This window comes from Bos indicus, chromosome 10 (assembly GCF_029378745.1).
Source record: "Bos indicus isolate NIAB-ARS_2022 breed Sahiwal x Tharparkar chromosome 10, NIAB-ARS_B.indTharparkar_mat_pri_1.0, whole genome shotgun sequence".
Lineage (NCBI taxonomy): Eukaryota > Metazoa > Chordata > Mammalia > Artiodactyla > Bovidae > Bos > Bos indicus.
In genome coordinates this window covers 82568679-82589817 of record NC_091769.1, presented here as the reverse complement: position 1 = coordinate 82589817, position 21139 = coordinate 82568679, and the positions used below count along the sequence as shown (strand labels likewise).

Genomic DNA, 21139 nt, shown 5'->3' with positions numbered 1-21139 from the left:
CAATCCATGGGTGCTATAATTAACCTCACACTCCCTGAGGTGTGCACACCTGTACGCCAGCTCCACCGTAAAATCTGATGCCTTAAGATACGGAATACGTTTTTTAAATGCTAAGAATTTAATCCATGGTACATTTCAAACCAGTTGGAGAAAGGGGGAAATATCCAATGAATGGTATTGGGGTGATAAGCTACCTGCTTTAAGGCAGAGAAAATTTAGCCTCTACTACCCCACCTCACACTTTATCCAATAATAAATTCCTTATGAGTAAAGAGCTAAACATAAAACAAAACCATCAACTTTAAAATATCTGTATATAGAGGAGGATTTCTGAGTTAAGAAAAGTCTTAGCAAGACCTCAAACCTGGAAACTTTAAATAAGCAGAGATTCGATTACGTGAAAATGGCAAACTTGGCAACAAAAAGATGCCATGAACAAAATTAAAAACAATGGCACAGCCAATGTGGAAAACAGGGTAGAGTTTCCCCCCTGCAAATTAAAAATAGAACTTCCTATAATCCAGCAATTCAATCTCTGAGTATATATTTAAGTGAAACGAAATTATCATCTCCAGGAGATGTCTGCACTCCCAGTTACTGCAGCATTATTCACAATAGCCAAGGTATGGAAATAACCTAAGCGTCTTTGAGGGATGGATAGACAAATGAAATATGGTATATATATTCTTTGGGCACAAAAAAGAAGGAAACCCTGCCATTTGCAAAAACATGGGTGGACCCTGAGGGCATTATGCTAAGTGAAATAAGTCAGACAGAGAAAGACAAATACTATATGATCTCACTTACATGTAGGATCTTCAAAAGCCAAACTCAGAGAAGCAGAGAGTGGAACGGTGACTGCCGGGGGCAAACAAGGGGGAAATGAGGACACACATTCCAGCTGCAAGATGAACGGATTAATATCGAGTAAAAGTAGAATTCAACATACTCAAATGTGAAAGAAAAAACAACCACTAGAAAACGGGCAAAGAGGGAAAATGGACAACTCACAAAGGAAAATATTGTGAAATTAGCCAATAAGTACAAACACTTGACCTCACCAATAAACAAGGAAATGCGTTAAAATTATGAACTACATTTTAAAAATTCACCAGATCAACAAAGAAAAAAAAGCTTAATAATAATATTAAGAGTTGTTGAGGATTTGGAAAATCAGGCATATTGCTGACATCTGTGTGCCCTGATGAAGGCATTTTTCAAGGTAAATTGGCAGTATCTTTCAGAAATTGTAAAGTACACGTGCTCCGCTTTAACAGTTAATTTCTAGAAACCTATTATTCAGAAATATACATGTGCGCAAAGACATGTGCATAAGGATAAATATTACAACATTAACTGTAATAGAAAAACATGTTGAAGACATTCAAAAATACACCAAGAATTTAATTATGGCATGAAATGCCATATAGTTGTTAGAAGGAGTGGGATAGGCTTATATATACTGCATGTGAAGGTTTCTGAGGCAGATTAAGAGAGCAGAGCAAGTTGCAGAACAACATGTGAACATTCTACACTTATGTGCAAATATATTTTCATACACACACACACGCAGGCAAATATATAAGAAAGGGAACTGAAGTGTTGAGAGCAGTTACCTCTGGGTGGGAAGTCATCCTAGGAGGAGGTAGGAGATGTCATCTCATTTACCAGACTTTCCACTTTCTTTCCCAACTGTGCTCCTCTCTGCAGGAGGATATATTCCCACACTGTCGACCTCAGGAATGCCATGTGACTTGCTTTGGCCAAAGAAGTGATGTTGGTCACTTTTGTGCAAAGTTTTAGAAGTCAGGGCCTCATTTGTCTTGTCATCTTCTGCCACCAGATTGACAGTGTTCCAGATAGAGGCTAGGCTTTCCCATCAGCTTTGGTTCTGGAGTGAAAAAAGCAAGAAGCAGAGCTTGTAGCCAACTTGTCAAAAACATGTGCTGTGAATAAGAAATAAACATTTGTTGCAATAAGCCACTGAGAGTATGGGTGGCGGTGTGTGTGTGTGTGTGTGTGTTACTGCAGTGTAACATGTCCTACTTTGACTGATACAAGTAAAGACTACCTCTACAGGTTTCCATTGTGTATTTCTCTACTGTATAAGCAGTTTGCAATATATATACTCATATATTACTTGTGTAATAGCTAATTTTTGAAAGCTGACTTCTTAGTAAAATTACAAATGACTACATGTCAAGGACCTTCAGGATTGTTGATTATTGATGAATAGAGACTGCAAAGCTAAATCTTGGAATTCCAAGGGCAATGTTCCATGCTTGCCTGAGATCTGCAGACCAACACACCACGGCTACAGCCTGTGTAAGCACACTCAGTCACCCAATCGTGTCCGACTCTTCGTGACCCCACGGACTATAGCCCGCCAGGCTCCTGTGTCCTTACTAAAGGTGGGTTGCCATTTCCTACTCCAGGGGATCTTCCCAATCCAGGGATCAAACTGGCATCCCCTGCATTGCGGGTGGATTCTTTACCGCTGAGCCACTGGGGAAGCCCTGGCAATAGCCTGTAGAGCTGGGAAAAGGTACAAAGTATGTTACCAGACTAGTCGCCAAGAAATATGGTGGTTAAATGAACATGTGAGAATTCTTGTGTATGTTAGTCAGGGAGGTCAGGGCAGTAAGCATTCTACCCCCAACCACAGTGCCAAAGGGTATCCAAATAAATGGTGGGACCACAGTGGTTACTTTTACAGATACTGGGAGACATGGTTCTTTCATAACAGGGATTGAGTAGCAATTATCGCTGACTCATAGTTGTCTGAATATGTCAGTCCCATCGGATGTGTCTGGAACACAAATAATTGAAGAACCATTGACCCAGGAGATAGAGCAGAAAATTGCTCTGTACTTCCTGGTGGCTACTGACCCTTGCTCAAATTCCAGACTTATTCATTGATTGCACACCTCTGCTGTGCCAGGCACCATCACTGGTATCAGCCCTACACACAATCTTAGTTCACAAACTCACAGCCCAGATCAACAACACATACTCTGAGGTGGGGATGACAGTAATAGCAGCAGCAACCCTTTCTTAAGTGGGTAATAGTTTCCAAGCACTGTGCCTGGTATACATTACTTTTAATTAAAAACAAAATTCTGCAAACCAAATACAATTACCCCTCCTTTTTTGAATAAAGAAACTGAGGTGAAGAGAAATGCATGAAACTCCTTTGGTTCTGGCAGCCTCTAGGTAAGGGTCGGAGAAGGCAATGGCACCCCATTCCAGTATTCTTGCCTGGAAAATCCCATGGACAGAGGAGCCTGGTAGGCTGCAGTCCATGGGGTCGCTAGGAGTTGGGCACGACTGAGCTACTTCACTTTCACTTTTCACTTTCATGCACTGGAGAATGAAATTGCAACCCAGTCCAGTATTCTTGCTTGGAGAATCCCAGGGACAGAGGAGCCTAATGGGCTGCCGTCTATGGGATTGCACAGAGTTGGACACGACTGAAGCGACTTAGCAGCAGCAGCAGGTAAGGGTCAGTCTCAAGTTTCTTTTGTTATGAGTTACCTTCTTGGCAAAGGGATGATTAATAATATTAAAAGCATCAGAGGGGAAGTGACTGAGCCTTGAATTAGAACCTTAACCTACAGACCAGGGCACAGAGAACCAGCTTGTCCCCAGAGGGCAAGGCAGAGGCTGGCTAGTGGCCAGTCTGCTGATCTGACTTAGGTTAGCTCTGGTTAGCATTCCTCCCATCTCTGCCCACACGCCCTCCTTCTTTTAGTGCTGGAAGTAAACATCTGCCTTGCTTGGGGCATGAGGGTAGGAGGAAAGAAAGTCCTCACAATAGGTCTGCTGTTGTGCAAGGAATTCTAGAAGATGCAAATCTGGGTTGTGGCAGCACACGGGGCCCCAAGATCCAGCCCCTCAAACCCCTTCCACGGCTGAGGTTGGGGAATCAGTCATGCGTATTTGCCATCAGCTCAGTACTCTGTTTAACCTTCTCTCTAGTTAAGCACTCAGCACAGAGAAACACCCTAGGAAATTAAACTCAGGGCTGTTCTTGGCTCTTTAAGGAAGTTTATCTAAACAAGGACATGCAGGACTGCCAGCCCCAAGATTGTAATCAGGTGGCTTGTTTTCCCACCCAGCTGGGGAGCAGAGAATAGTGATTAGAGGATGGTTCACCAAAGAGTCTGAACGGTCCTAAGCAAGATGCTTTGGGGGTGTTCTCCTTTCCTGTGCTCTGCTTCAGGGCTGAGGTCATGGGGTTCAGCTGGCCTTTGTACCATAGACTGGCCAGGCCCCCAGGGCACTCAGAACAGAGCCAGGGGCTTCTCAGTCAGATGAAATTCTGGACAGCCTACAGGACGGCAAGTCAGATTCTGATGACTGGCTCAGCAGATGAGCCATTGTGGATGGAAGTAAGGGGAAAAATAGAGGTTCATGCAAGTCTTCCAACAGGCGCTCCAGCTGGTGCTGAAACAGCAAATAAGGGAAAGAAAACTTGAACAAGAGGTGAAAAAGATACAAGGATGCTCCCAGGACCCATGGCTTCTCCCCAGGATGTGAGAAAACTGCACAAACATTTTGATGGAGCATCAGGCGGTGGTGGTTTTTCATCAGAGTTATAATTCAATGAAATGGAGCACTGAATTTACCCTAGTGTCAGATTTTATCTTGATAGTGTTAGAAATGACTCCGCACCTTTATGGACTCATTAAAGGGCAGAAGGGGTCAATTTTCCAGTTGTACTCAACTGTGTTCTTTAGGGGAAATTTTGTGCCCTTGTGAAGCTAGTCTGCAGAATCTCAGGGGGCAGTTACCCTCAGGGTTGTGCCAACGGGCACCCCTTGCATCTTGTCCTCAGGTGCCTCGCTGGTCTCACCCTAGACACGGCCCTGGGATCAAGCACAGTGCCAAGGGGAGAGGAGGCAGTGCCAAGGGGGAGAGGAGGCCCTCAGTCACTGGACGAATAAAGGCACAAACAAATGAGGTGTGGAAGAAGGAACGTCCTGGGAAAGCTCTAGATCCTGAATGCTTTCACAGCCCGTGAATAATTTGTTTTCCAGAAGACTCATGTGGAGGTAAATGAGTGCAACCTTCAGTGTTGTGGTCATCCTAGTCAGCTCAGACTGCTATAACAAAATACTACAGACGGACATCTATTTCGCACAGTCCTGGAGGCTGGACATTCAAGATTGAGGTGCCAGCAAGTTCAGGTGCTGGAGACGGCCTCTCCCTGGCCTGTAGATGTCTGCCTTCTTACTATATCCTCACATGGCAGAGAGAGCGAGCTCTGGTCTATCCTCCTCTTCTTAAAGGACACCAATCCCATTATGGAGGGCTCTAACTTTGTGACCTCGAATAATCCTAATCGCCTCCCAAAGGCTTCCTTCCCCTCTGAACATCATCATGCTGGGGAGTTAAGCCTTCAACATATGAATTCTGGTGAGATGTAAACATTTAGTCCATGTCAGTAGTGTATTAAGATTACATGTTTCGGGGACTTGCCTGGTGGTCCAGTGGTTAAGAATCCACCTTGCAATCCAGGGAACGTGGGTTCAATTCCTGTTTGGGGAACTAAGATCCCACATGCTGCAGAGCAACTGAGGCCATGTGCTGCAACAACCAAGCCCACACTCTCAGAGTGTGCCACGATCACCAAGCCCGCCTTCTTGGACTGTGCCATAACTACTGAGCCTGAGTGCCTAGAATCCCTGCCTGCCAGGAAAGACCCCTCATGGCGCAATGAAGATCATGCTTGCCACAACTAAGACCCAACCCAGCCAAATAAATTATAAATATAAAAAAGAAGAGATTACATGTTTGGGGGTCTCTGCTTTTGTACGGAAATTTGATCACTAAGGTAGAATTCTCAGATGGTTCCCAAGATTCCCACCCCCTAGTGTGCATACTCTGTGTAAACCCCTTCCTTGAGGTGCGTGGTCCTGACCTAATCAGGTGAGCCTTTAAAGAGGGTCTAGCAGCCACAGATGGAAGAAGTCAGAGAGATTGGAAATGTGAGAGAGATTTTTCTGGGGCCTTGCAGGAGCTAACAGCTATGTTTCAAGAGAGCCTGTGGAAGGGCTTCCCTTGTGGTTCAGCTGGTAAAGAATCCACCTGCAATGCAGGAGACCTAGGTTCGATCCCTAGGTTGGGAAGATCCCCTGGAGAAGGGAAAGGCTACCCTTTCCCTCCAGTATTCTGGCCTAGAGAATTCCATGGACTGTACAGTCCATGGGGTCGCAAAGAGTCAGACATGACTGAGCAACTTTCATGGAAGGGATCACATGGTGAGGAAATGTAGGAGGCTTCTAAGAGCTAAGAACAGCTCCCAGCAACAGCTGAAAAGAAAAGGGGACCCTTAACCCTACACCAAAAAGTAACTAAGTTCTGCCTAAAGCTATGTGAGCTTGGAAGAGGACCTCACACTTCAAGTGAGGTCCCAGCCTGGAGGACACTTTGATTTCACCTCATGAGGTCCTAATCAGAGAACCCAGCCATACCATGATCAGATTTCTGATTTAGAATGCTGTGATTATAAATTCATAGTGTTTTCAGCCACTACATATATGGTAATCAGTGACAAGTCCTGGAAAACCAATACAATCTCCTCTCTGCGGATCAGCCCACATCTCTGAGTCTCTTTATCTTACTAAAAACAGCTTCTATTTGGCTGTTGATTACATTTTCCCATATATTAATACACAACCTCTTTTCTTGCTTCTGTCTTTCCCCCCCTACTGTTTCCTCTGGGAATTTACATAGTAATTCAAGTCTGCTGTGCACACATTGTTATTTTAATACACGCAGAAACTGTATTATCTTCTCCCCAACCTCTACAAAGCATCTGCAGGGCACACAGCATTGTGAGGCTACTGGTCTCCTCCCTCCCAACCCGTGTTCCAGGCTTCCAAAGCTTAACATTATGTTTATTACATAACAGCAGGACGTAAGCCCAAACAACCTGCTGCCGGGCTTTCAAATATAGCAACCGCAGAAATCTCCTCGGGCTTGATGAAGAGCCACTTCAAATGTCTTCTAATTTCAGCAGTTTTCTGGTCGATAGAAAACAAGGTCTAAAAATGGCTCTGCAGGTGAAGGGCACACATGGAAACCCACCCACCCACTGTGACGTCGTGGAGGGAGGGGTGGGCTTCCCTCAACAAGGATGCAGGGGGTGGGAGGTACGGAAGGAACCGAGGGCCCCCTCGTTTGGGGGATTTGCAGGCAGCCTCTTAAGGAGAATTGCCTCTCTCAGGGGAGAAAATGGAAAAGGCCTGAAAGTGAAGCCCTTCCAGGCTGGCGCCTCAGTAATGGTCCCTCCTTTTGTTTCCTTTTCTGATTGATGGGACCATTGGCTGTTGTAGTCACCAAGGGGATTCGTGACTGCATCAAGAGCTGACTCTATCTGGCTTGAAAACTGAAAGTCGCTCAGTCATGTCCGACTCTTTGCAACCCCATGGACTATACAGTCCATGGAATTCTCCAGGCCAGAATACTGGAGTGGGTAGCCATTATCTTCTCCAGGGGTTTAAGAATAGGGAATTTCTTGGCTTGGAAATCTGTTGAATAAGGGTTGGGCTGCTCATTTGACCCCCATCCCCGCCATGTTGGTTCTATTCTCAGGCACCAGCTCCCCACACAGCACCTGTCTCTTCTCCACTCACCCTCAAATCTCTGGGCTTGCCCTCAGGGGAAAAGGGTGTCTCTTTCTCCAACTTCAGCCATCTACCCTGGGCTGACTGGTTGGGGCTGGGTCACACACCACTCTCCTAAATCATTACCATGGCCAGGAGACAAAACCCATTGTTTGGCTAGGAAGGGCAGGTATCGACTTCAGAACAGGAGTATGAGGCCACAAGGACTTGAGGGGGTGGGGGCGAAGAATGGGCTCCCAGAGAAAAACCAAGTGTCACCAGAAGAGGGTGGAATGGACAGTGGGCAGGCTAGGATCACCAAGGTCCTTGTCACCTTGCCATCTGACTTACTCTAATGCGGGGTATTTGGGACCTGGAGAGGCCGTCGGGAGCGTGGTGTCTCTCTGCATCTCCATGCTTCCCCTGAGCCACCTGCAACCCTATAGGATCATCTGTGTGTATGCGTGCCTTTCACCCAGGTCACCAGCAAGCAGCAGTCAAGGCATAAATTTATAACACATTCCGCTCCACCCTGGGCCTTCTAATTTCCTCTCTTGGCTATACGGCAGTAGACATTTCTATGCCCTTATACCTCTGTTCCTCTGAGAGTAGACTGCCTTCCCTTCCTGATACACAGATCTGGGGACGGCACAAAGACTTCACACTGGAGAGCCGTCCTGCCACATGCAGGAATCTGGGTGCAGCAAAGCGGAGGCTGGGGGAACCCTGTGTCCCAGGCTTTGGGGCTCACACTGACCCTGGGGCTATGACTTCTCTCCACGGGGTTGCTCTGCCCCCACTCGTGACCTACCTGACCCACCACCTTTCCATAGGACCTTTCTGTGCCCACTTCCAATGGGCATCTGTCAGGGGTGCCATGACTCCTGCTTTCTGGACTGGGGCAGGGGGCCAGCACTCATAAGTTGCTTCTAAGTGAGCCCTAGCCCACAGCAGACAGAGAAAATACTCAATGACAGTTCAAGGTATGCCCCCCACTTCAACCCCACTCCCTTCAACAACTTCCATTTCTGCTTTGCCAATGAGATTTCCCTGTTCCATCAAAGGGTTAAACAACTTTTGACTGGGAAGACAGGAGATCTTCCTGATATAGAACACATGTTGGAAACTGGTCTCTTAGCAGAGGAGTATGTTATATGTAAAAGGAAAGTGCCAATTAGTTTTACCCAATTTTATTAATATTGGGCCTATTATAAAATCACTCTAAAATGCACATTAATATTATAATGAGGTACTATCTCACACCAGTCAGAACACCCATCACTGAAAAGTTTACAAATAACAAGTGCTGGAGAGGGTGTGGAGAAAAGGGAACACTCTTATACCATCGGTGGGAATGTAAATTGGTACAGCTACTATGGAAAACAGTAAGGAGTTTCCTCAAAAAACTAAAAATAGAGTCACCATATGATCCAGCAATCCCACTCCTGGGCATATATCCAGCCAAAACTATAATTCAAAAAGATATACACAGCCCAATGTTCATAGCAGCACTGTTTACAATAGCCAAGACATGGGAAAAAAACCTAAATGTCCATCTGCCGATAAATGGATTAAAAAATGTGGTAAATATATACAAAGGAGTATTACTTAGTCATAAAAAAGAATGAAATAATGCCATTTTCAGCAACATGGACAGACCTAGAGATTATCATACTAAGTGAAGTAAGTCAGAAAGAAAAAGACGAATTCCACACGCCATCTTACATGTTGACTCTAAAATATGACACAAAAGGGGCTTCCCAGGTGGTGCTCATGGTAAAGAACCTTCCTGCCAACGCGGGAGACATAAGAGATGCATGGCAGGCTACAGTCCACAAGGCGCTGTTATACAGCACAGGGAGCTGTATTCAATATCCTGTAATAAACCATAATGGAAAAGAATATGAAACATAATATGTATATTTGTGTATATAACTGAATGGCTTTGCTGTACACCAGAAACTAATAACATTACAAATCAGCTATTCTTCAATAAAAAATAAAAATAAATAAAGCCATTCTAATATATAACAGTATATCTTAAAATGTGTCCTAGTGGGATTATCTATGTGATTAATGATATTCAAATCATCAATTTTATATTTAACATAAGAAATAAAATTGAATGATTCACTTTTGTATTAAACTTGTATTTACTGAATATATAATAGGTGCTTGGTTACGAGCCAAGGGATGCAAAGATGTTTAACACTTAATTCTCCTCCAAATGTTTATAATCTACTAGATGAAATAAGTGCATAGCACAAAAATAAATATGATTCTATTACAGAATCAGTCTGTTTCTTTAAAAAGACAGTTTAAATTCACCTAGCTCCCAACTTGAAGAGTTTAACTTAAATTAGCTAAGGTTTGGCTCAGGTATCTGGTATAAAAAGGGCCACTCAGAATCTCTGAGTACCAGGAAAGATTCCAGAGGTTGGCAAGAGAGCCGTGGTGTTGAAAGGAATCCTTTAGCTTCAGAATGAAATCAGAATCTTTGACTGCTCTGAAAGAACCTGTGTGAAACACAGTGAAGAAAATTACTAAGTCAATTCTCGATCTTTTGGCTTTAGAGCAAGGCATATGTGGAAAAGAAGCAGGAACGTCAGATTTTCAAAGGGACATTAGCCATTTGGAGAACGTGCCTTCAGTAGAGAATCCATTATAGGAGATGAGTCATATGAAGTCTGAACAGAGAGAAGGGTGAGGGGCATGTGCTGGGTACTGACAGGGTCTGCTAGAGTCACCACCGAGAAGGTGTCTCAAGGTGCTGGGTCCCAAGTTTAAACATCCCTGGAAAGGGCCTTGGTCAGAGGTCACCCTTGGGCCAGTCAATCAGGGCCAGGAGGGGCGAGTTAAGTCACACAGAATAGCTGATGATTTTGTAGTAGCTGTGTGGGGAAGGTAATCGTGTGGATTATGTACTCTCAGGGGGTGGGTGGGGGTGGGGAAGAACAGGACAGACAAAAACATGTGTTCAGTATTTCTGCCTTTAGCTGGAGAGATTTCAGTAGCACAACTTCAGGTCCTGACACTCAGCATTGAGTTACTCTTGCAGTTCCTATGACTTGGGTATTAAGCCCCAGTTCTAAAAAGTAAGCTGTGGTGAGAAAACAAATCTCCACCTGGATTGTTGATACTGAGTATGGTTCTTCACCCTGCACTTTATGAGTTCCCACTCTTGCAACCTCCCCGGTAGCTCAGTCTTTCTAGAACTGGACTTCTTGGGCAGAGGTCCTTATTCTGAACCTGGACTTACGTCCTAAGCTTCACTATCTTCTGGGAGACTTTACTGATGTCAACACGTGACTTCCAGCCTTTTCCTGGATCCCCAGCTGCCACGCCTTAAGCTCCACATCTGCCCTCTTCCTGCTGCGGTTAACGGAGTCTCGATCACTACCTCACCAAGGCTGCCTTTGAAACCAACTTCAGTGTGAGGGCTTTGCAGAGCCTTGGTGGGGAGTGATGTGATAAGAGATGGAGTCACTGTTCCTTGAGACAGTTGGCACCAAAATTGCCTGGGAAAGCAGAGTGACCCCAAATGATTATTTAGGGAGTGCTTACATTTTCCCTGACTTCCTTGTCTGCCCAGACAGAGGCACAGGGGGTTTGAGTGGGGAGGTGAGTGGCTCCCATGGCCTTCCCTGGCCTTCACTTCCCCAGTGGCTCAGACAGTGAAGAATCTGCCTGCAATGCAGGAAACCTGGGTTTGATCCCTGGGTCGGGAAGATCCTCTGGAGAAGGGAATGGCAACCCACCCTAGTATTCTTGCCTGGAGAATCCCATGGGCAGAGGAGCCTGGCGGGCTACAGTCCATGGGGTCGCACAGAGTAGACACGACTGAGTGACTAACACAGCATGAAGGTGCAAAAAGAATTAAGACTTGACGGCTTCAAACACCAGGATAAGGAGATCTTACTGTGGATCCTGCCCTGGATATTTGGCCAGTTTATGAGAATGCTTGAAAACCACACACAACATGCAAATCACACGACACCCAACAGACAGCCCTCTAGGGCTGTCCATCTTCCTGGCTGGGAACCTTTCGGAAATCTCCATGGGGTCTGAGATGTCTCCTGCCCTTCCAAGGGGGTCAGTGTGAGAGGGCCGTGAGTGAAGACTGAAAGTAGACTGGCAGCGTGAACCGTTTCTTCGGCCACTGAACCCCCCTCTTCAATGTGAAAAGACAGCTCAGCATCCATGCTGTTTCCAGGACTCCTAGAGATGACTTCGGAGACAGAGGCCAGACCGCGGTGCTCAAGCGGTGTGTCAGAAGAGGTTTCTACTACGCTCTGGAGAGTGAAAGTCAAAGTTGCTCAGTTGTGTCCTACTCTTTGAAACCCCATGGACTATATAGTCCACGGAATTCTCCAGGCCAGAATACTGGAGTGGGTAGCCTTTCCCTTCTCCGGGGAAATCTTCCAATCTCAGGGATCAAACCCAGGTCTCCGCAGGTGGATTCTTTACCAGCTGAGCCACAAGGGAAGCCCAAGAATACTGAAATGGGTAGCCTATCCCTTCTCCAGCGGATCTTCCCCACCCAGGAATTGAACCAGGGTCTCCTGCATTGCAGGTGGATTCTTTACCAACTGAGCTATCAGGGAAGCCCTCTAGAGAGTGAAGAAATGATCAAAACATCCAGTTTCTAAAACTCTAAGAATATGAGACAATGACCTCCAAATCCCTAGACTTAAAACAACAAACCCTCCCCTGCGACTGTCAAAAGGAAGAGAGGCAGAGAGAGAGCTACAGCCCTGGACATTTCTTTGTTCTTTTTGTTTTGATTGTGGATAACCAGCTGCGTGAGTTTTGGTGGCTACAACACGGCAGCGTAGGAAGAAGCTGGGTCTTGAAGGCAGTCCATCTAGGAGGGATCCCAGCTGGCCCTTTCTTGTGTGAGCTTGGACAATTCGTATAACCTCTTAAGCTTTCATGTCCTTATCCGGAAAATAGACATAATAGAATCTGCCTGATGTGAAAGTGTAAGTGAGAGAATGCATGGAAATGCTTGCATTCTTGGCACACAGGAGAATCTGAGGACAAATGTTCTGTGAAAGGAAGAGGGTGCAAGGTGGAACAGGATGCAAGCAGGCATCTGAGGAAGGTGTCACAACTGGACTAAAACCACTGAGAGCAAGCTCCTTAAGTCCTGGCTTTGTCCTGCTCGTCCCTGAATCTCCAACCCCCAGTGTGGATCTTGCACAGAGTGGACGCTCTGAAAACGTTGGTTAGACTGAATGGAGCCCTAGCTGGACCCATGTTAGGGACAGGTTTGCAAAAGGGGAAGGGAGGCAGATGAGAGAGAAAAGGACAGAGAGGCAGGCGTGAGGCAGCTGGCAGGGATGAAGGGCACACAGAGTGACAAAGCCTGAGAGTGATGGAGATTCCAGGGGACAAACGGTGACTTTGGCCTGTCTCTAGAGTCCCCATAAAACTAACGGACTTGTGATGGAATTGTTTCCAAAGTGTTTGGGGAGCCAGATGGGAAGCTTATGTCATTGTGTTCCTTTGCAAGCTCAAAATAATGGGTCCCGTTCTTGCCTGCGGGGGAAGGTAGGCATCCTCCACTGCTCTGTGTCCATCACTGCTGTATTGGAGCCTTCCCATCCTCTCTGCAGATGCCTTTTGGAAGCGCTACCTGCCCTGCAAGGCAGTCCTGGGGCAGCTGGGTGGGGGAATGTGCTGCGAGGTAGAGCAGGCATGGAGAACTAGACGTTCCACCCTTATAACAAAAGATTTCATCCCACATCCCCTACCGGAAGTGAACGCAGCACCAGAAGCTAACCAAGTCCTCAGGCTGGGTGCCTGGGGGGCTTTTAGGTCTTAGCCACACAGGAAAGCTGCTGGAAAACTGCACTGTTGCACAAATACAAAGATTTGTTAGTTAATAGCGTGGGGAGCAGAGAAGGAAATGGCAACCCACTCCAGTATTCTTGCCTGGAGAATCCTGTGGACAGAGGAGCCTGGTGGGCTGCTGTCCATGGGGTCACACAGAATCGGACACAACTGAAGCGACTTAGCATGTATGCATGCACTGGAGAAGGAAATGGCAATCCACTCCAGTGTTCTTGCCTGGAGAATCCCAGGGACGGCAGAGTCTGGTGGGCTGCCAAATATGGGGTCGCACAGAGTCGGACATGAATGAAGCAACTTAGCAGCAGCAGCAGCAGTGTGGGGAGAAGAAAAACACACTAACAAGGTCATTCAGCTGTTTTGCAGATTACCCTGTGTTTCAGAGAGGTCCATCAACTTTGGATCTGAGTGTTTCCCCAGGCATAACCAGGATAGCTTCCCTGACCCAACTTGGGTCAAAGTGACATCGTGCTTGGGACTTCCCTGGTGGTCCAATGCTTAAGAATCTGCCTTGTAATGCAGAGGACTTGGGTCTGATCCCTGGTCGGGGAACTAGGATCCCACATGCTGTGGAACAGCTAAGCCCAAGTGCCACAACTACTGAGCCTGACACTCCAGAGCCCCTGCACCAAAGGTGGAGGGTCCACGTGCCACATCGAAAGATTCCACATAATGCAGCTTAGAGCCGATGTAGCCAAGAACTGAGAGATGAAAGAGGAATGTGCACTGATTAACAAGTATCACCAGTGCCTATTTCCTCTGCTGGAATTCTTTAGGTCTTAAGAAATGTGCTTAGGGGCCTCTCGTCCCTGGCCACAATGGCTGGATTGTTCATTTCCAATGAGTGGGTTTCCTTTCACCCCCTCAACGCCCACTCTGTGGTAGATAGGGTAATGGTGCCCTTTCCACATAGGAAAAGACATGCCAGCCTCTCTCCATTGATGCAAACAATCTGGAGGAAGGGCGTCATTAAGGAAAACTCTGGGTCCCCAGAGTTGGGGCAGCTGGGGTCTTTGTCTAACCCAAGTCCCTCAGTATGGCTCACACGAAACAGAGACACTTGGACTTCCCTGGTGGTCTGGAGGTTAAGAATCCGCCCGCCAATGCAGGGGACACAGGTTTAATCCCTGGTCCAGGAAGATCCCACTGCTGCAGAGCAACTAAACCCACGTGCCACAGCTATTGAGCCTGTGCTCCACAACCAGAGAAGCCGCCACAATGAGAAGCCTGCACCCCACAATTAGGGAGTAGCCCCAACTTGTCGAAACTAGAGAAAACCCAGTGTGCAGCAATGAAGACCCAGAATGCAGCCAGAAAGTTATAATAAATTTAAAACAAAACAGAGACACTGGCAGCTCTGCTGTGACCATAGACAGACGTGGGGACCAAAACACTCCAACCCCATTGCTATAGATCCACTTCCTTACACCAGGGTTTTCAAATTCCAGCAGATATCTGAGTCAGCTAGAGGGCTTGTCAAACACAGACTGTCAGCCCTCATTCCCAGAGTTTGTGACACAGGGCTCTGGGGTGGGGCCTCTGCCTTTCTAACAAGCTCCTCAGTGATGCTGCCGGTCTAAGGATTATATTCTAAGAAACTATTGCCTTAGACAGATGTTCTGCTTCTCAAAGCCAAGGATAAAAAGCAATACCTTTGAGATGAGCCCTGTAACTGCTATTAGCCTTAATGATACAAAATGATCTTGGGTTTGTTTTTCGTTTGTGTTTTGTTTTTTTCAGCTTACCAGATCAGAACATGCGAAAGGAGGAAGAAAAGGTAAGTTTCAGGGAGGAGAAGACCTGGGAAAGAATGCAATATGAGGCCTGTTATTCAGAGAAGGCTGATGTGTGTCACAAAGGGAGGTCGTGGGAGGAGAGCCAGAAGGAACCTGGGTGCTGAGGTGGGCAGAGGAAGACAAGTTTGAGAGCCGACCGTTGGGCAATGAAAGGAGCACTGGACTTGGAGTGCGAACACCTGCAGGTCTCTCCCACGAGGCCTTGCAGCTGCTGGCAGCAGCCAAGAAAGTATCCACTCTGAAGTCAGTCAGAGCACATCTAACAGCTCTCGTGGGCAGAGCCCGCCAAGTTTCTGGGTGGGTGAGCCTGGTCCAGGGCCCTGTGCCCAGCACTCTATTTGTACTGGGCCTGAGACCCAGGGCAGGAAGCCACCAGCCCTGCAGGGCGCTCTGGCAACCCCCTGCCAATTTCTCCAGGCTCCCGGCAGGCTTGTGGAGGGTGAGCGTGGGCAGCCGTGACTCAACCAGCCTCGCGGGGAGGCAGAGGCTGCCGCTGCAACCCGCGCTGCCACGGAAACAGGCTAAATCGATCCCAGATCCCTGGAGGGGCAGAGAACAAGCCGCCCGCCACCAGGGAGCTGGGAATGCTTCTGGGTTCAGACACCCGGTCGGTGAGCACAGCCTGAGCTGTGCTGGTCACGGAGCTGGCTGGAGACCAGCAGCAAAGAAGCGGGTGCAGCCACCTGAGCAGGCGACAAGGGGTGACAGGCTCCCCACCCCTGCTGCCTGTGTCTGATGGTAGCAGCAGAGGTGGGGGGTTGTCGGGGGGCACACAGGGCCCTTGGGCACTAGGCAGACCAGTCCATGCAGGTCCTCCTCCTACAATCTGTAGGAAATCTGTGCTTACTGGTGGGGTGGGGAGAAGAGACAAGAACCTGACTCTTCACTCTTCTCGCTCTAATTCTATGAAGCTGCTCCCTCACCACACGACATGACCACAAATACACACCAAGAAGAAGAGGAAACTGAGGCCAATGACCTAAGCAAAGTCCCACAGCTTTCAGAGGCAAGAGTCAGGCTGGCCTCCTAATATCCTGAGCACTAATCCCTCATCATTTTTCTACTAGACTCTGCGACTTAGCAGCAGCTGCGTCTCAAGGAAACAATGAGTCTTGAGCAATTGGCTTTGCCTTCAATATCTGCTCTCTGGAGCAGTGGGTGGTGCAATTAATAACATACTCTGGGGCTTCCCTGGTGGTCCAGTGGTTAAGAATCCACTTGCCAATGCAGGGGGCATGGGTTTGATCCCTGGTCTGGGAAAATCCCACATGCCACAGGCCAATTAAGCCTGTGGGCCACAACTGCTGAAGCCGGCACCCTAGAGCTGATGCTCTGCAACAAGAGAAGCCACCACAGTGAGAAGCCTGGGCACCTCAACTAGAGTATAGCCCTTGCTCACCACAACTCAGGAAAGCCTGCACACAGCAATGAAGACCCAGGGCAGCCAAAAATAAATAAAACAATAAAAACATACTCTGCTCTTCCCAAGAGCCTCAGTGAGTCTTTAGCCTGCTTTCCCCACCTTCATCAACTCCTAAGCCGGGTGATCCACCAATCAGACAGTGGAAACCCCAAGAGTTTCCAGTTTCCGCAACATCCATCCATTATGGTGTCCTGGGAACAGAGGTAGAAGTGGGGCTCCGGAGTCTTTGGGCCAGCCCTCCCTAGGGTGGTAGATGTCTGCACTCACTGGTGCCACTGGTGATTCTCAGGCCATTTCCCATTGTCCCGTCTATGGAGTCCCAGCTGAGGCTCACACCTGGCTGTGGTGGCTTTGGCACATCCTCAAGCCCCAAGGTCCCTGCATCCCGTGCAGCAACCCCCCTCAAGCCCCACTGCGGCCACTTTGGACCTGGCACTTCCTCGCACCCCTTGCCTACAGAGGGAACAGCGAGGGGCTTTCCCATTTCATGCGTGAGATGAAGGCTCCTGGGTGGATCTCTACCTCCTTCCTGCCTTCCTCCTCCCTTGTCCTGTTTCAGGAAAATCCCTTCTGCGTTCAAGATCCCTTCCCTCCCCTCACCTGTCTTTGATCCACTAATTATCTCCATTCTCCTAATGGTTCATCTTCTGCTTTTCTGTGAGCTTCTCCTCCTCAGACTATAACCATGTTTCTGTCTCTCCCATATTAAAAAAAAAAAAACAAAAAAAAACCCAACTAAACCAAACACGGGTTCCACTCTGATTACTCTCCTTCCCTCATGCAAAGCTTCTTCTCAGAGCAGCTTGCACTTTCTGTCTCTCCTTTCTTACTTCCCAAGGGGTCCAGATCCGTCCCCATGCTGCCCAGCATCTCTACTCCACTCTTCCATCTCTACTCTCCACTCAGTTCCCTCTTGGTGGTATCCACCGTGGGCACGTGAACTCCGGTGACTATCTCAGATGTTCTAACACGTCTAGTCCTCGGGGCACCGAGGGAGCTGGGCTTCAAGTAGGGGAGTCCCAGCGGCACACCTCTTGAGCCCCGGAGCTTGTATTTGTGTTCCAGCTTTCCTCAACTTCAACCTTTGCCCTCCGCAAGACAAGCCGAGTCCCAGGACCCTTTGCTGCAGCACTTGCACCTGAAACTCCATCCTCGAGCAACAAAATACAAAGAAACTGTACGGGACTAAAAATGTGTGCGCGCACAGTCAGGGCAAATTCTGGCCCCCAAAGATAGAGAAAGATCCCAACACTCAACTGTTACTTTTGAGGAGTCTGGAGCAAAAACAGGGTACTAAGCATACCCCTTGCACACACCAACACCTAAAGGGTGGACAAAAAGCCTCTGCCCGACCCCTGGACACATCCCTACCCTCACCCCATATAAGGAACAAGTTCGCCTGCCCCTCTTGGAGTGAGCAAGCAAGGGAATCGGTTGTTTGTTCTCTCTCCCTCCTGCTGCAGCAGGGGCCCCAATAGAGCCTTGCTTGAATTTCTGGTCTGGCCTCTCGTCAATTTCTATTGCCTGGGAAAGGCCAAGAGCCCTGGTTCGTGACATCCCTACCCACCCTCAACTCCCAAATTGGGCTGTATGCCAGTCCACAGGACCAATCAAGAGAAGGGATGTCGGATACCCCTTTATCTTCTCTGAACCCTTCGCTACCAAAAATATTTTATCCTCCCCAAGTTACAGAAGAAAATTTCTGTTGCATGGCGGGTGGGCGAGCAGAGACCAGAGGGTGTGTATGGTAGGGAAAAGACGACCAGGCTCCTTCAGGGGCACCAATGGCAGGAGCTGTCTACCCAGTCACACTGAGTCAATTCTTGTGGAATGGAAGAGGATCCTCCCCGAAGGACCCTTAGGAGGTAAAAGGAGAGGGTCTAATTCTTAGTCTTGGAGCTGAAGGGTAGGCTTGGAAAGATGTGAAAGATAGTGTTTTCTTTGATCAAAGTTTATAGCCAAGAACCACCAGGAAGGAAGGGCGGGTTTGTCTCCTGGGGAGGCCCCTCCTGTACCAGCTTTACAGGGTCTGATTTCACAGTGGAGGGTATCAGGCCTCCCTCTCTGGACACTGGCATCTCCTTGACGGGCCAGTCCTACCATCGGCCGCCTCCCTTGGGAACATGTGGCCCAGCTGGAGGAGCCTAGGCTCTGCAGGTTCAGAGAGGTGGTTCCCACCGGAGTCGGCCCGCAGCGGGGACCCCAGCAGAAAGGGCCTGCATCTTTGCTCAGGGCACTCGGCAGACGCAGAAGCTCTGGATTCCGGGTGCCTGCTGGAATGGCAAGGTCGTTCTGTGACACCAGAGCCCAGGCTGGCAGTTTCTTCTCCCTTGGCTTTTGGTGCCCACCCTCCGTACTTGAACTTGGCCAGGCTCCTGGGAAATGTGCAGAAAAGCCAACAGACTTCCAGCCTCATGCAGATTCTTTCTGAAGCCCTTCTACATCCACCAAAATGGAGCCACTCACATTTCAAAGGGACCTTACAGCCCAGGGGTCAGCCCCCCTCTTGCAGGACATCCATCAGCGGATCCATCTGTCTGGCTTGAGCAGTTCCCAGAACAGAAGTTTCTTTGTTCAATTAGGGGACCTCTAGAGGGCACTTTGGTTAATAGAAATTTCTTCCTGATTTTGACCTAAAATCTGCCCCCTTATGACTTCTGCCCAGCTGGTTCTATTCTTTGGTCCTTGGAAGAAAATGTCTGCTCAATTATCTCATCGGTCTCACAGTAGCCAGAGGAGGTGAGGGTGGAATTATTGACTTCTTTTATAGAAAGTGGATAAGCTGGGGAAGTTAAGGAGCTTTGAAAAAGCTTCAGGTGAAGTCGGAGCTAGAACCCAAGTCTCTGGCCAGTTCTCCTGCTAATACACTCCCTTTCTTAATCTTTGCCCGTTATTATCAAGGACTTACTGTGTGCAGCTGGAATACCAGGTGGGGGTTGGAGGCATGGGAAGCCTGGACCCTCTTTTCAGAGTCACCAATTCTAGCTCAGGACAGACACACACACACACACACACATACACAGGATTCGAAACACTTGCTCAGTCAACAGACTGGGTGACCTCACCTTCACCCCCAAAGGTCAGCCTTCTTCCTTACTTTCGGCTGCTCCCCCAGCACAGGCTGACAGGTAGGAAAGGGAGAATGTAGAAGAGATAATTTTAACCACAGAAGAGCCTGAACTTGAAAGGAAGAAGAAAAAAGGCCTGAAGAGGAGTTTGAAAATGATAGCTGTCAACACTGGGCTTGGAAAGACAGAGAGCCTGTGGGTGTGTGGGTGGGAGGGGTGCTCACCGCTGCCAAACCTTCCTTGTGTGGCGGGAAGTAGGGAAGCGGGGCTGGTGCTGCCAGAACTGCAAACCAGAACTACCAAGACCTGATCCTAACAAAGGCAGGCCCCAGCAACTTCCCGGCACCTGGATAATTGGGCCAGGCTCCACCCCGCCAGAATGTGTTTTCTTCTGTCTTAAAGGCCCAGTGCCCTGATTCAGTGTTTGGTTGAGTATCCAGCCAGCAGCACAGATGCTTGGTACTCCAGGCTTCACTTTCTCTCCCTTGGACAGTGACACTCACTCCACCGAATCATTTAGGCACAGAGAGACCCAGGCTCCACTCTCTGCAGCCTGTGGATGCTGGAGACGGAAAATCCAGGGTTTTGACTTTAATTGTACGCATTGCTCAACAGTCACTGAGGCCGGGGGGACAGAGTCATGTCAAAGGACAGCAGCCCCACTCCGTAATTTGACCAAGTGGCGGAAGGAGCCGTCCCCCCTCAAGATGGGCAGAGAAAACGGCGCTTCACAAACCATCTTAGCAGATTGCCTTCAAAACAACTGTTTCGAAGAGTTCCTGAGGTGAAAGCCAAGTCACTGTGAGTGAGGGAGGGGGTGGCCGTTGTCAGAGGGAGGGCGAGCAGATGTCAGAAGGTGTGGGCCTCCTGAGCGAGTGACAGGAGCAGCCCACCTCCCGTCACCTGCCCACCTCAGGATGACAGGATGCGCTTCTCAGAGGCACGCTCTGGATAAAGAAACATCAGTGTTCATCCAAGGAGGATGGGAATGCGGAAGCCTGTCCAACTCAGAGGTGCCCAGTCTTGCCTCGGGCTCATCCCAGCATCGACCAGGCTTCACCTCCTGGGTGTCGGGGATTGTGGCCTCTCCCCTCTGCCCCCTGGGCCTTCCTGGCATGTTCAGGGCTCTCCTCACTTTCTTCCTCTCTTTCTTCCAGCCTCATCCTCCCCTGAACTCAGAAAACACGCTGATACAACACGGAGGACTAGACAGGTGTCAGGTCATGTGTCTCCCTGCTCAAGGCCACCCAGCGATCCTCACGTTACTCGCATCCTTACAGCGGCTGCCAGAACCTCCCTTGACTCACCACCTGTTTCTCTTAGCCTCTTCTCCCTCCATCTCTGCCTCCTCGCTTTTCCTCAAACACACTGAGCAGGCTCCGGACTTAG

At 48.4% G+C, this 21139-nt stretch overlaps 1 protein-coding gene across 1 annotated transcript in view; it reads right to left on the bottom strand.

The window, feature by feature from the left end:
• SIPA1L1 (signal induced proliferation associated 1 like 1) overlaps positions 1 to 20109 on the bottom strand; it is a 521546-nt gene extending 501437 nt beyond the window's left edge. The window contains exons 1-2 of the mRNA XM_070797798.1: positions 19975 to 20109; positions 1617 to 1891 (exon numbers count right to left, since the gene is read on the bottom strand). The gene's annotated coding sequence lies outside the window, so the exon portion shown is untranslated. The remainder of the gene's footprint in view (positions 1 to 1616; positions 1892 to 19974) is intronic.
• Between the last annotated feature and the right edge of the window lie 1030 nt (positions 20110 to 21139).